The 15,172-nt window shown below is 46.5% G+C and overlaps 1 pseudogene; it reads left to right on the forward strand.

Moving 5' to 3' along the window:
• On the forward strand, nucleotides 1–99 carry LOC115522586 (annotated as a pseudogene).
• The last annotated feature ends 15,073 nt before the right edge of the window (nucleotides 100–15,172 follow it).

Genomic DNA, 15,172 nt, shown 5'->3' on the forward strand with positions numbered 1-15,172 from the left:
GTTTATTGAAGACGGAGAGAGACTGGAATGATACAGAGAAGACCAGCACGGCCTCTGCACAAGGATGATGTGCAAATTCATGAAGCGTTCCATATTAAAAAAAAAAAAAAATTCTTTCCAGGTAATATAGGACTATTCAGGTTCTAGGGGTGCCTGGGTGGTTCAGTCGGTTCGGCGTCTGACTCTTGATTTCGGCTCAGGTCACGATCTTACTGTTGGTGGGATCGAGCTCCACATCAGGGTCCGTGCTGACAGTATGGAGCCTGCTTGAGATTCTCTGTCTCCCTCTCTCTGCTCCTCCCCCACTCACGCTGTCTCTCTCTCTCTCTCTCAAAATAAATAAAATAAACTTAAGAAAAAAAGGATTACTCACATTCTTTATTTCTCCCTAAGACGGTTTTGGTAAACTGTGTTTTTGTTTTTTTTTCTAGGATGTTACCTACTACTTTATCTAAGTTTTCAAACTTATTGGCATAAACATTGATATTGACTTTGATAATACTTTCTGTTTTATGTTTTCCCTGCTTTTCAGAAGTTTCTACTCTTATTCTTTCCTTTCCAGACTTCTAAAATTCTAAAGTTGAGTGTTTGGTTCATTCATTTTGAGATTTTCTTCTTTTCTAACAGAAATGTTAGAATGTATCTAATGTATCAGACATGATACATTATTTCTGTATATGGATATCAGTTTGTGTCCACATTCAGTTCTGATGACTTCCAAGTATATGCACTTTTCCCCAATATATGTAGCTGTAGTTACTGATTTCTTTTTTTTTTAACGTTCATTTATTTTTGAGACAGAGAGAGACAGAGCATGAATGGGGGGGGGGTCAGAGAGAGGGAGACACAGAATCTGAAACAGGCTCCAGGCTCTGAGCTGTCAGCACAGAGCCCGACGCGGGGCTCAAACTCACGGACCGTGAGATCACGACCTGAGCCGAAGTCGGCCGCCCAACCGACTGAGCCACCCAGGCGCCCTTTGTTACTGATTTCTAACTTAATTGCAGTGTGGTCAGAGACCCCCGTCTGTATGGCACCAATCCTGTGAAATATGTGGAACCTAACAGTTGGTCAATCTTTGTGACTATTTCACGTGTGATCCAATAGAATGGGTCTTGGGGCGCCTGGGTGGCTCAGTTGGTTAAGCGTCTGACTTCTGATCTTGGCTCAGGTCATGATCTCGGGGTTTGTGAGTTTGAGCCCCATGTCAGGCTCTGCACTAAGAGTGCAGAGCCTGCTTGGGATTCTGGCTTTCCCTCTCTCTGCCATTTCCACACTTGCAATCTCTCTCTCTCTCTCTCTCTCTCTTTCTCTCTCAAAATAAATAAATAAACTTAAAAATAGAATGGGTCTTCTCACATCCATCAGAATGGCTCAAATGAAAAGACAGAATACTGCTAAGCGTTGATGAGGAGGGGGGGCCCTGGAGCTTTGACGTAGGACTGGCGGGAATACAAATTGCTACAACCATTTGGAAACCTTTCGGGCAGTCTGCAAAGGCTAAACATAAGCTAAACATACCCAACAGAAATACGTACACGTGATCATCAGGTGACACCTACAAGACTGTTCATCCGGGGATGCCTGCCTGGCTCAGTCTGTAGAGCGTGTGACTCTTTTTTTTTTTTTTTTTTTAAGTTTATTTATTTATTTTTAAGAGAGAGAGTATGTGAGTGGGAGAGGGGCAGACAGAAAAGAATTCCAAGCAGGCTCTGCACTGTCAGTGCAGAACCCAACGTGGGGCTCAAACTCATGAACCGTGAGACCATGACCTGAGCCGAAATCAAGAGTCAGACACTTAACTTACTGAGCCACCCAGTGTGGCCCAAAGCATGCAACCCGTGGTCTCGGAGTCGTGAGTTCAAGCCCCACGTTGGGTGTAGAAGATACTGAAAGATAATAATAATAGAGGTTAAAAAAGTGTTTATCCCAGCCCCATTTATGCTGCTTGCAAGGAGGCAACAATCTAAATATCCATCCACAGAAGAATGGGTACGTGTGGCTTATTCATATAATGGAATGAGAATACAAAGACATTTCTACACACATAAATCTCTCAAACATAACATTGAGCAAAAGAGTACTACTGTATGATTTCATCGATATTCAGTCAATATGGGCAAAATTAATCTACAGTGTTAGAAGTCAGAAGGTGGTTTCCTTTAGCATGGATTGTGACTGGGGTTGGTGCGGTGGCAGAAAGAGGGGTCTGAGGGTGCCATAAAGACCCATTTCCTGATCTAATCCAAGTACTAGGTCTGTAGTGTGTCGACTCCATGAGAATTCATTTGATTCGAGAAACACAACAGATGAACACAGGGGAAGGGAGGGGAAGGGAAGGGGAAGGGAGGGGAGGGGAGGGGAGGGAAGGGAAAATATGATAAAAACCGAGAGGCAAACCACAGGAGACTCTCAAAGACAGAGAACAAACTGAGGGTTGCTGGAGGGGGGATGGGCTCATTGAGTGATGGGCATTAAGGATGGCACTTTTGGGGATGAACACTGGGTGTCATATGTAAGACATGAATCATTGGGTTCTGCTCTTGAGGCCAAGACTACACTGTATGTTAACTAACTTGAATTTAAATAAAAAAGACTGGATTCCTTTGAGTTATATTTTTGATTTGTGTACTCTTCTCTATATATCTTCTTGTTCAAGAAAAAGTTCAGTGGAAAACAAACAAATGGAAGCACCTGGGTGGCTCAATCAGCTCAGGTCTTGATCTCAGGGTTGTGAGTTCAAGCCCCACGTTGGGCTCTGTGCTGGGTGTAAAGCCTACTTAAAAAAAAAAAAAAGTTTGTTCCTTAATTGCTAGGTGCGATGTTTATATATTCATTGAATCAAACTTGTTAGGGGCTCCCGGCTGGCTCAGTTGGTGGAGGGTGGGGACCCCTGATCACAGGGTTGTGGGTTCAAGCCCCGCTTTGGGTGTAGAGATTACTTAAAAATAAAATCTTAAAAAAAAAACTCTTTAAATCAAGCTTGTCGATGTTCCTGTCAAATCTCTATCCTTACTTACTTCTTACACACTTGATCTGTCAGGTATAAGAGAGGTCGCGTTCAACTTTCCCGCCTTAACAGTGCATTTGGCAGCTTCTTCTCATAAACCTGTAAATATTTGTTTTACATCTCTTGAGGCTGTATTAGTGGATGCTTACAAGTTTAGAATCATTATCTCTTCCTGATGAATTGGAAGTTTGTATCATTATATAGTCCTCTTTATCATGGGTAATGATTTTTGCTTTCTTCTCTGTTTTGTCTGATGTTTCATAGCGGTTCCAGCTTTCTCTCGGCTACTGTTTTCCAGTTTATCTTTTTCTACGTTTTCAATTTTTTATGATCCTTATGTTTTGGAACCACCTCTTGTGACTAACACGTAGAGGAATTATTATTTTTAAAAAGTTTTTAATGTTTATTTGGTTTTTTGAGAGAGACAAACAGATAGACATACAGAGCATGAGTTGGGGAGGGGCAGAGAGAGAGGGAGACACAGGCTCCAGGCTCTGAGCTGTCAGCACAGAGCCCCAGAGGGGCTCGAACGCACAAACCATGAGATCATGACCCGAGCCGAAGTCGGACACTCAACCGACTGAGCCACCCAGGTGGCCCTGTATCCAATAATTCTAAAATCGGGTCTTTGTAGTTCTGTGTCGCTGTCTGGTTCCTGCTGTTCTTATTTATGGTGCTTTGCCTCCTTGTGTGTCCTGTGGTTTTTGCTTGGGAAGTGTTCATTTTCCTCTCTTTTTTATTGTTCATTCTGTAGGAATTCTTTGAGGTTTGGGCTGAGGTTGAGTTCTTCCAGGGAGGGTTCACATTTGCTTCTGAAAGTCACCTGAGGGCCCTATTCTCCCAAGATGGTGGGTGTGTGTGTGTGTGTGTGTGTGTGTGTGTGTTTCATATGCACACACTTTGTATCAGTTTTGGAGTCCAGTGCAGAAAACAGAAGCCAGTCAGTGTACACTGAGCAGAAAGAAGTTGAAAACAGGACATCAGGCGCTCGTAAAATCCTTGGAAAGACGGAGGAGTGGTCATCAGCAGGCCTCCCCGGAACTGTTGAATTGATTCAGGCATAAGGAAGCGAGGGTGATGTGGCCACTAAGGCTATCGAAGCTGTTGCTAGAACAACCGTATCTGCCCACAAAGCTGCTGATAAAACCTTGAAATACCTAGTCCTGCCACTGCCATGGCTGCCTTTCACACTCGTTTCCATGACCTTAGTTGCAGAAAGACCCGCCCCTGTCTCGCTTCCGTCTACCAAATCTGATGCAGGTCTGGGCAACCGGCCAGACCTAATTCACGTCTAGAACCTAGCTGCAAAAGAGCCTCAGAAACGAAGCGTGTACTTTCTAGCTTCTGCCGGGTCCTTTGGTCCTATTCAGCTCAGAACCACCAGACAGCTCAGTTCTTGCTAGCCTTTGGTCAACTTTCCCTAGTGTATCTTCCCCCCCCCCCTTATTTTGACTGGGGGAGACACTCTTCACTGGCTACTGAACACTCACTCGTGATTTCCTTCTCTCTTGTATACTTTTACCACCTGGGCTGGGGGAGCGGGGCGGGGGGAAGACTAGCTTCTTTTGTCAGGTGACAACAGTTTTGATTAATGAAACACAAGCCGAAGTCTGTTGAGATTCTGGGAGGGTGTTTGCTTTTCCCGAAAAAGGAAGCAATGTGACTAGTTTTTAGCTTTTCCTTTCCTGCTTTGAGTGTGGATGTACAGGCTGGAGTCTTGGCAGCCTTTCTGTGACCACGAAGAAAAGGTAAAGAGAAATGCTGAGACACCATCCCTATACTACTGAACAAAGACCAGCAGCCACATACTCCCAGACGTCTAGAAGAAAAATAAACCCACTTTGTTAGCTATTGTTAGGTGGTGTTTCTGTTTTTTGTACTCAAAAGTAGCCCTAACCAATACAGAGCTTTCTTTTTATGTGTGTCTTCTGTGAATAACATAGAGATTTTGTTGTTGTTAACTAAATCTGAAAGTCTCTGTATTCTGAGATGGGGATTCAATCCATTCTCCTTTTGTTTTGCTGATATGTTTTGACTTATTCCTGCAATGTCATTTGGTTTACTTTTTACCATGATTTTTTTTTTTTTTTTTGAGATTTTAAGTCATCTCCTCACCCAACCTGGGGCTCGAACTCACAACCTTGAGATCAAGGGTAGCATGCCCACTGACCGAGCCAGCCAGGTGTCCCTACCATGATTTCTTTGATGTTGAAATGTCTCCCTTTTTCTTTCCATTTGTTGGATTGATTTTTTTTTTAAGTTTGTTTATTTATTTTGAGAGAGAAAGAGCATGAGTCGGGTGGGGGGGGGGGGGGCGGCAGACAGAGAGGGAAAGAGAATCATCCCAGGCAGGTCCCACGCTCAGCACGGAGCCCGACACGGGGCTCGATCCCACGAGCCATGAGATCATGACCTGAGCCAAGACACTTAACCGACTGAGCCACCGAGGCGCCCCAGGATTGATCATTTTTTAAAGTTTCACTTTCTTCTTCTTCAAATGGTTTAGAAGTTGGACATCCAATTTCTAGTATTCCCAACTAGGGAATTTTCTGACTGCTTTTCTTTTTGTGTGCTGTAGGTCCAAGACTTTCTACTCATCTGCCTTTATGTTCATGTTATGATCCTTTCTTTTATCCTCTGCTGTCAATCCTCTGAAACAAAAAACATATTTTTTTTTAGATATGGCATTTTTCAGGCCTAAGATTTCCATTTGGTTCTTTTTTATATTTTCTGTACTACTCCTAAAAACTCCCTATATCTTCATCCATTCTACCCATCATTGCCTATAAAGTCTTTATTTATTTATTTTTTTAAAAATTTTTAACGTTTATTTATTTATTTTTGAGACAGAGAGAGACACACCATGAACGGGGGAGGGGCAGAGAGAGAGGGAAACACAGAACCGGAAGCAGACTCCAGGCTCTGAGCCATCAGCCCAGAGCCCGACGCGGGGCTCGAACTCACGGACCGCGAGATCGTGACCTGAGCCAAAGTCGGACGCTTAACCGACTGAGCCACCCAGGCGCCCCAAGTCTTTATTTTTACGATAATTATTTTATTATCTATATTAATTTAGCATCGGGTTATCTACGGGTCTGCTTCTATGGCTTCTTCCTCCTGATTACGACATGCATTCTCCTGCTTCTTTTCATGTCTCGTAAATTTGTATCATACACCGAACACTATGGATGATAGACAGTTTCTGTGACCTTCCTCTGGAAAGTGGTAAGTTTGGTTTTAGAAGACAATTAAATTCCCAGCAGATAACCCTGATCTTGTGGTGGTTTGACTACAGGCTTTTTTAGGGTATTTATCTCAGTTTTGCCCTCAGTCTGGGATATGGTGCTCACTTCTAAACCATGGCCTTTCTGGGCTTTATCAGAAAGCCCAATGGGTTTACCAAGTACCTTGAAGTTGGCTGGACTCGATATCCAAACTGCTCAAGTTCCTGCTCAGTTCCTTTGGCCTTCTGGTTGCTTTCCACCGGATTCCTTGGAGATGCACATGTGTGCGCATGCACAGTTCAGAGTTCAGCCAAGGGTTCAGGGGATGCTTGTACACAGATTTGGGGGCTTCCCCCTTTCCACGATCTGCCCTCCCTCTATTCCTATCTACTGGGGAAGGAAACCCTGAAACGGAACCTCTGTCTTTTCAGTCCAATAAGACTGCTACTTGCTGTTTGAATTCTATTTCTTAAAAAAAAAAAAAAAAAAAGTTTTAGTTTATTTATTTGAGAGAGAGTGGGGGGGCGGGGAGCACAAGTTGGGGAGGGGCAGAGAGAAGGAGAGACAGAATCCCAAGCAGGCTTTGCACCGTCAGCGCGGAGCCCGATGCGGGGCTTGAACTCATGAACTTGTGAGATCATGACCTGAGCCGAAAGTCGGACGGTTAACCAACGTCGCCACCCAGGCACCCCCTGAACTCTGTTTCTTGTAGGCTGAGAGAGTTAAGGAACTGTCCGGGGGAAAGCTGGTTACACATGGATCTGCATTAGTTTGATTCCTTTTTTTCCCAGGGCACTGGTTGCTCTCCACGACCTTCACATGGCTGGTTTTGTGTTTGTTTTTATCCTGGGTTTATCATTGTCATAGGCAGGATGGTTAATCCGATGCAAGTTTTTCTATTACCTGAAGTGGAACGTATCTCCCCAATTTTTTATGTACATTTAATAGTTATTCAATTATTTCCGGAGTTAATCAATTCTGTCCTCTTCTCTCGAGAGACCAAAGCATTAATCTGTCTTCAGTTTCTTCCTCATTCCCTTCCTGCTGGGATTAACCTGGGATCTTGGTTCTCTATTGTTCTCGATTCCTTAGCGATGCACAAAACATTATTTAAACTCCACTGTAGGTTATGATGTCTTCTCTTCTCTCCATTGCCCATCGGACACATCTTCCTCCTCCTTGGATTCTTTTCGTCTTGCTGTGTTGCAACCCTTGAGAAATTCTTTCAAAAAGCCAATCTGAGAGTGACAGACTTTCTGAGGTTTGTATGCCCCAAATAGTTCACTCCGACCTTTCACTTGAACGCTATTTTGGCCGAGTACAAGACTGTGGGTTCAGAATCACTTTTTCTTAGACTCTTGATAATATGGCTCAAGCCATATTTTCTCATTTTCTTATTTTCTTCCAGCATATCCTGTGTTGCTGGGACTCCTAGAATTCTTGCTCTGTTGTGGGTAACTTCCTGCTCATTTTTCCCTTTGGAAGGTGTTTTGTTTTGTTTTGTTTTGTTTTGTGTTTTCCAACCTCGGTATCCTGCAGTTTTGGGAAATGTGTCTGGGTGTGTCTTACTTTCAGGTAAATCATTTGACCTCAGAGAGTCCTTTCCATACGAAGACCCATGTCTTTCTTCAGATCTGGTGAATTTTTTCCTATTATTATTATTTTTTAACTTAAAAAACGTTTAATGTTTATTTATTTTTGAGAGAGAGAGAGAGAGAGAGAGAGAGAGAGAGAAACAGAGTGCAAGTGGGCGAGGGGCAGAGAGAGAGGGAGACACAGAATCCGGAGCAGGTTCCAGGCTCTGAGCTGTCAGCACAGAGCCCGACGCTTGGCCTGAACCCATGACCTGAGCCGAAGTTGGATGCCCAATGGACTGAGCCATCAGGCCCCCCCCCCCCGATTATTATTTTTTAAATCTTTAATTGAAGTATAGTTGACGTGTAACATTCTATGAGTTTCAGGTGTACAACATAGTAATCCAACAATTATATACATTACAATATAGTATGCTTTATTTACGTGATGCTGCTCTCTATTCTTGTCTTCTCAGATACGAAATGCATCTTAACTCTTCCTCTGATTTTCTGTTCCTTGGCTCTTTTTTACAATAGCCTGTTTTCGTGGATGTACTATGCTGTCTAATGTCGGAGGATTATTTTAACATCTTGTTGGCTTTGTGAAGTGTTCGTATGGGTGCTGGTCTCTGTTTATTGAATTTTGTTCTTTTCTTGACACTAATTTTCCTCAAGTGCTCGGTGATGTTCGATTTTATGCTCATATTTATGTTCGAAAACCCCCTCTCTCCTATCTGCGGATCCAAGTTCTGATCACATGGGCTTGGAAAGCGGAAGGGCCGAGCTTCCAGACAGAGTGTGCGGTCGGAATGAGCGCTCTCCAGCAGATGGGTTTCCAGTCCCACCTGGACATTCCTTGTTTTTATTTTTGTTGTTTTTTTTAATGTTTATTCATTTTGAGAGAGAGAGCTAGCGAGTGCATGAGCGGGGGAAGGGCAGGGCGAGAGAATCCCAAGCAGGCTCTGAGCTGTCAGCACAGAGCTCCACACCGGGCTTAAACTCACCAACCATGAGATCATGACCTGAGCTGAGGACATTTCTTGCTACCTGGGACCTTGATAGGTTTCTGTCACCAATGCTCCAGCTTATGGAGACTCACACTCACTAACACAGCTTCGTACAGGGGGACAGGGGAAGAACTTGGCTGGGGGATACCCTAGAAGGGGCTCCCTAGATAATCACCCTGACGACCGCCCCAGGGCTCCTTCCTGTTCTGTGTCCGTAAAGGCACAGTTTTTCCAGAACTCTCGGAGCTGCTTTCACAAAAGTCGTGTCCTATGACGACTTCCTTGATCCTACTTCTCCATTGTATCACACCTGTCTGCTCTGTATCTTTCATGAACCCCTGCAACAGTCAGGCATGCCAATAGAGAGGTTTTTGGGTTTTTTAAGTTTATTTATTTATTCTGCGAGAGACAGAGACAGCATGAGTGGGGGAGGGGCAGAAAGAGAGGAAGAGAGAGAGAGGATCCTAAGCAGGTTTCTGCGCAGAGCCCAACGTGGCTCACAAAACTGTGAGATCGTGACCTGAGCTGAAACCAAGAGTCAGACACTTAACCGACAGAGCCAGCCGGGCGCCCCGAGAGTTTTGTTCTGTACTTACAGACTGAGCCTTCATTTCAGGAGTTTTCAGGCGATGCTTAGCGGGGCGGCAGGGGCCCCCCTGCGTCCGGCGAGGGACTGATTCTCGGTCACCCTACTGCAGTGCATTCCTGGCTGTGAGCCGCACGACAGGATGCCGCACCACTCTGAGTAATTAGCAGCTTGCCTCGGATGAGGTTCAGACTTAGAGGAAAGAGGCCTGCCAACATCAGGATTTACAGCCAGAAAAGCAGTTGAAAATATATCCTCAACGTCAGGCTACCAAATTTTAGAAGAAAATCTTTCGGGGGCGGGGGGGGGGGGGGGGGGAGAAGTCCCACCTGGAACCAGTTATGGAGGAGTGAGGTGATAATTCCAGAAACATGGAAGGTGACTTCTAAGTCAGCCACAGCTGTGGCACTACATACTGGCATTTAAGTAATATGGCCGAGTTTTATGTGCAACTCAGGGTGTGGCACTTAGGTATGATTCAGAAAGAATAATATGAGATTGTATAGCTGGAAATGGGCATTCGGGTGGGGATTAAGCAAGGACAGAATTATAATGCATATGCCAGCGGGTGGTAACACCTCTTTTTGCCTGTACTAAGGCTGTTCAGAGGAGACTCTGTATCTAGAAAACTTTTTTTTAAATGTTTATTTATTTTTGAGAGACAGAGAGAGACAGAGTTCGAGCGGGGGAGGGGCAGAGCGAGAGGGAGACACAGAATCCGAAGCAGCACCAGGCTCCGAGCTGGCAGCACAGAGCCCGACGCGGGGCTCGAACCCACGAACCGTGAGATCGTGACCTGAGCCGAAGTCGGACGCTTAACCGACTGAGCCACCCAGGCGCCCCAGAAAACTTTTTGTAATTAATGGATACGTGGAATCCTTAGGAATATGATTTAAGAGAAAAAAAAAAAAAGCCCCGACATGAATAGACGTTGCGTAAAGACGGATAGAGAAGGTTTTAGAGAAAAACGTTTTCAACAAGCCTTTCAGTTTGGTAAATCAATTCCTTAATGAGATCCTCATCAATGCCCAGACGACAAATGACAATCTATTCCCACCATTAAAATTTGTGGATTCTTGTGTAAGGAACATTTGGACCGATTCAGCATCCACGAAACTCTGAGGAAAAGAAATGTGGCTTCGGAAACAAAAAACCAAAACAGATTTCTGGCTGTGGTCCTCCAGATCCTCCCACACGCTGATTAACTACAGGATCAACATCAACAACTGTTTTGTTACACCACTCCCACAGCACAGCCTTCCTCAGCCAGCCACCGACCGGCCCCGGTGACAGTGGGCTCTGGACAGGTGTGTTTTCTTTCGGACCAAGTCCCTTGGTTCTAAGGCTGATTCTGGGGATGTCACCAAACCACACTCAGTGCGCCCAGCACGGTACCTGGCGCGTGACAAGTGTCTGACAACCGGGGGCCGTTCACGGGGTGAAGGACCCCCCACGGGCAAGTTCGATCAGCCCAAATCCCGTCACGCGGAGGGAACCGCGGCGGTGCGGGGACCCGATGCTGTGCGCTTTCGCACGCCCGTTCAGGCGTGGTGCTCGGGGGTTTTCTGCGGGACCAGGTAAGGGGGCAGGAGGAAAGTGCAGATACAACAACCAAAAAGGCAGATGGGAAGATAAGACTGTGGCAACGCTTTGGGAGGAGGGGCCTGCGCGGTTAAACGCACTCTTGTTGTCTTTGGAACGCAGTTATTATAATTTGTATCGAAATGACGCACGGGGCTCGGGGGTGCCTCCCCCACCTGGGTGCGCAGGCAGTGAGAACCCGGCCCGCGCTATCTTCACAGTTCTGGGATCATGTGAGCCCGGCCACCTGGGCTCCTGCAAGCCCCAGACGTGTAATTAGAGGCTCCCGGGCCGGGATGATGCGCAGACAAGTCTTATCATGCGTCTGGGCTGCCGTGGGTGCGTGAGTTCCCTCTGCAGCCTGGAGCTGGTGAGCCGGCGCCTGGGCCTCCCTGAACCACCAACCGTCCAGGCTTCTGCTCAGCCAGGAACGTCGATCGGTCAGAACATAGAAACAGCGTACAAAGACACGAGTTCATGCGAGAACACTAGGGCAGCGGGGGGCGGATCACGCACACCCGAAATACAGCCTCCTGGGAGCTGTGGTGCCGGAGGCCACTCAGGGTTCGGGCCAGAGAGACTCATCCCGCCTTACACAAGAGGGGAGTGTATAAAAGTCACGCAGTCCCGGGGAGGTGGGGGGGGGGGGCGGGGAGGCACGGGGCTAAGCCCTCACGACTGTAAAATGAAGAAATATGCACAAAGCATGTGCTTAAGATGTTTATTTGACGCAGATCCAAAGTTATTTCCAAGGAACGAAGTTGCTGCCTTTCTCCATAAGGGCACAAAGTCAAGTGGACGGACAAAGAATACTCCCAAAGACTGGTCCCAAACAAATTGCCTCGTCCCCCTGGCCTTTTTACTTCGTGTGTGTGTGGCGGGGGGGGGGGGGGGGGGGGGGGGGGGGGGGGGGGGGCAATTTTATGCGTGGTCACGGATGCTGTTTTAGTGAACTTGCCACAGGCCCACCTGCTGAGGGTTCCTGGCAGTTTTCTGGAATCACCAGGTGAGGGCTGACAGCACTGGGGAGGCACACGTAAGCCCAACAGCCTGATGGCAGCTCTTTCTCTCGTTCTCAGAAGAGCCCTGTCCCACCGTCCCCGGCTCCCTTGCCATCCCGAAGCCCTTCCGCTGCCCAGTGGCGGTGGATGTCGAGGGACGGTTTACAGGGCTGCTCTGATGTGAAGGGTCTCCTCAGACACACCAGGTATGTTTGCCATTGAATTCTGGGCAGGTACCATGCAAGCAGGGGTGAGCGTGTTTAGACACGCTCCCCTGACAGATTCTCAGCAGCTTAGGCAGAAGGTTCTTGAAGTTCAATACATTCAAGTGAAAAGCAAGCATGAAAATTCACACCCTCAAATTGCATTAGACATGCCTAGATCGTGTTATTTCACTCAGTTGCGAGGGATAAAAGGGAAGGCTAACCAAGTTCAGGCACATCTGAACCTTCTTCCCCGTTCTCCTCACCTTTCCCCCCTCTCTGCTTTCCCCAAATAAGACACAGAGAGATTTCTCTTGAAAGTTGTAGGTGTGTGTGGGGGGGGGGTGGGGGTGCCTGGGTGACTCAGTTGGTTGAGCGTCCGACTTCAGCTCAGGTCGTGATCTCACAGTTTGTGAGTTTGAGCCCCGTGCTGGGCTCTGTGCTGACAGCTCAGAGCCTGAAGCCTGCTTCGAATTCTGTGTCTCCCTCTCTCTCTCTCTCTCTCTCTCTCTCTCAAAAATAAATAAACATTAAAAAATTTAAAAAAATCTTTTAAAAAAAGTTGTAGGATTCAGGGGAGCCTGGGTAGCTCGGTTAAGTGTCCGACGTCAGCTCAGGTCACGATCTCTTGGTTTGTGGGTTTGAGCCCCGTGGCAGGCTCTGTGCTGACAGCTCGGAGCCTGGAGCCTGCTTCGGATTCTGTGTCTCCCTCTCTCTCTGCCCCTCCGCTTCTCATGCTCTGTCTCTCGAAAATAAAAATAAACATTAAAAAAAAAGTTGTATGATTCACACGTGGAGAGGAAAAGGAGAACATCTGCCAAATGATCTAGTCTGCAAAGAAACATGTCTCTGAGTGGATCCTACTTTGAACCAGACTTACTTTCTAAAGACAAGGATACCTCAGAGCTTTGGTACTGGTTTGTTGCACATTTCAAAGCTGGGGTGCCTCAAGGCTCTGGGAAACTATTCCTGAATCCTCGAGGTCTGAAGTACTGGCTTTACTAGAGCTCATGCAAATTCATCTTGCAGAAAATCTTGGCCCATCAAAGTTAACATGCATCAGTTTTATCTCAGTTACTATCTGCATAATGAATATTGACACAGCAACATACTTTTAAAGCTTGATTAGCTTTTCACAAAATGCCTAACAGAATGTGCCAGGATCAATTTATAAATTAATTTTAAAAAGTGGGACCTAAGTCCATTTTGATAGGAACTCTTTCTAAATAAAATACCGTCTGGGAATATTGTGACAAGGTCTATTTCCTGGTTTTGATAATGGACTATAATTTTGTAAGATGTTATCTTTGGGGGAACCTGGGTAATGGGTACAGGGCATCTTTCTGTACAAGTTTGAAACTTCCTGTGCGTCTATAATTACTACAGAACAAAACGTGAACAAACTATGTATGAAATAACCACGCTAAGAGCTTATTTTTTAAGAAAAAGTCTCCATTACCTCAAAAGTACAAATTAGGTGATGAAATTAAGAACTGAAATAGAGTATAGCTTAATATGTATTTTGATACTCGAGCCAGTGGACAAAGGGATACTGCTCTCTTTTCTCCAACCATGAGATGGTCTAGAAGAATCTGTCGGCCTCTTTTTTTGGAACAGGGCCCCTGGCAGTGAAGAGACATCCTCTTACAGACAGTTCTTTTCCTAACATGGTTAAGATATCCCTAGAGACGTAGGGAGAACTAAGCAACATATAAACAAGATGAAACCTTTCATTAGTATGTACGTGGCATTTAATAACAGATGGACAACACACGATCGATTCTTGCGGCCTGGGAACACTTCACAGTTAGTTTCCCCCACACTTTGAATTGACTTACAAATGAGTCCTCTTGACCTTAGCGTCTGCCTTCTGCCGCGAGACAGTCCCTAATCATAAATCCCTGTGGTTTGTGTGGTATTGTGTCTGCTGGGGCACAGTCTCAGGTTGAGGGGACAGCAAGGCTCGGGGACGTGAAGGGGAGCCTTGGCGTCGGACGTGGGGGGGCGTTGACCAGAGCCTACATTTCCTGACTTTCGGACAGCACTTTGTTACTAGGTAGTACCTGCCCGATAACCGTGTATCCGGCAGCAGCTAACAGCCGTTTCCCCTGGTGCGGGGGGCTCAGCAGCAGCTGAGAGCGCAGGCCCTGCCGGCCTGTGCCCGGAGAACCCCCCCTTCCCGAGTTCACTGGCTCCCTGCGTCTGTTGAGGATTGAGCTGGCACTCCAGACAGCGTTTAGTTGTGTAGCATATAGACTTAGCTCCATGGCGAGGTGCACTTGGTTGGCCATGAAAAGACAGGGAGAAAGTATATTCTTGCAAAATCAAGGAAAAACATGAAAGTTCAGAGGGAAGCAAATAATGGAACTAAAGACCGTCTTAACCACAAGGAAAGGGGATGGGGGGGGGGTGGAGAAAAGAGGCAAAAACAACAAATGAAGCACAGGGAAAGGTTAATGGGAGTGCTCTGTTCACATCTCCCCTGACTCCCTGCAACCCTGGGGGCTGGAGGGTGGGGCACTGGAGCCGGGCACCCCCTGGCTCCTCCCACTGCTGTCCTACCGGCTGCCTCTACCTTGAAGGATCTCTCAAAGCCAGTTTTCTTCTTCTCCCATCCTGACACCCCCCTACCGACGCCCCCCACCCCGCCACCGACACCTTTGTGTTTCTCTTGGCTTCTTTCCACACAACAGCCCCTGTCATCTTAAGACAAGTCAGATCCCGTCACTCCCCTGCCTAGACCTTTGCACAGTTACCACCCTGCCCAGCGTCCATCTTCCTGCTGCTACTTCTGGCTTCTGGAAAATGCCAGACTTTTTCCCAGCCTTGGGGTCTCACACAGGACTTCTTTCCTGGGCTCTTCCTCCCTGTTCGCTCCACCTCCTGAGGTTTAGCTTCCCTTCTTATCACCTTGGAGAAGAGGGCCCTTTGTGACGGTCACTGTCACTGTCACTGCAAATTGTTATTAGGTACTGCTTTAAATCCA

The sequence above is a fragment of the Lynx canadensis genome, chromosome C1 (genome assembly GCF_007474595.2).
Source record: "Lynx canadensis isolate LIC74 chromosome C1, mLynCan4.pri.v2, whole genome shotgun sequence".
Taxonomy (NCBI): Eukaryota; Metazoa; Chordata; class Mammalia; order Carnivora; family Felidae; genus Lynx; species Lynx canadensis.